This window comes from Galeopterus variegatus, unplaced genomic scaffold (assembly GCF_000696425.1).
Source record: "Galeopterus variegatus unplaced genomic scaffold, G_variegatus-3.0.2 Scaffold11637, whole genome shotgun sequence".
NCBI lineage: Eukaryota > Metazoa > Chordata > Mammalia > Dermoptera > Cynocephalidae > Galeopterus > Galeopterus variegatus.
Window position 1 is genome coordinate 1 of NW_007737748.1, and position 1181 is coordinate 1181.

Sequence of the window (1181 nt, forward strand, 5' to 3'; positions counted from 1 at the left end):
TGCAATTATTTCTAACGTTTCAGGAAAGACAGCTTTTAAAAATAACACAGAAACAAAAAAAATTAATTAAAAGTGAAATTATAAAGCAGGTCAGAACTTTAAAGTGTTTTTAAATAGTATGAAGAAAAATTTAGGTCACTTTAAAGAACTGAAAGGTTCTTTAAATCAATGGCTTGTGGATTAGCTAAATATTTCTAAATAATTTTGATATATTTTTAAATCTCTTTTGTCTTGTTTTGAAATGTCAGAGATAAGGAAAACCAAGCCTTTGGGGAAATTTATCATTAATTTAAATAAATAATATCTAATAGTATTATATTTTACTCAGAATTATTAACAATAGAAATAAACTCTTTTAAACCATATTCTCTCTTTAAATTATAATAAAATGTAATTTTTAATGCCAAGTAGCATTTGAAATACTAGTTATATTCTTTGGTGAGACTTAACATCATCCTAGCATATAAAAGTCAAAATATAAAATAAATTTATCTAATTTGTTATTATTTTACTGGTTTGGAAGATTATAATATCCTTTTCCTTTCATAACTTTAACAAGTTTCTAAACTTTTTTTCCCAGTATGCTCAAGTATAGCATACCTTTGACATTCTTCTCCATGTGATAAAGATTAGCACTGGCAATTGTCAAGAGGAAATAAGAAGGAAAAAGCTGAAATCTGGATATTAGCTTTTCCTATTTTGGCTCATAGACAAAGAAACCAGAAACAAATTTGCATAAAATTCTACCTATGTTATAGTTTTCCTCTTCTTTGCATTGTATGCATGATAGTTAAACATCACTGAACCTTTTCAATACAATTCTACTTCCCCTTTCACAGATGGCGAGAACCATCCCCTGAGGTTGAGGCCACGTGTGTATGCGAGTATGCATGTGTGTAAAAGCCCTGGCAAGTGTGTTTGTGTATATAAAACGCACAGTTTGAGTTTTCAGAAGCTTCTCTTCTTCAACGGCTTCAATTTAGGTGACTTCAGGATAAATTTAAAAGTCATTGTTACTTCCCTTTTATTTCTATGATATTAGAAAGAAATGACTCCTTCACTTAACACCTTGAACTTTCTAAATTTCTAGACCAAATAAAACACCTGAAGTGTCTCCTCTCCTAGTCTTTACCTTAATAGTAATGCCTGACATAAAGGTGACAATAGAGAAACATGATGGT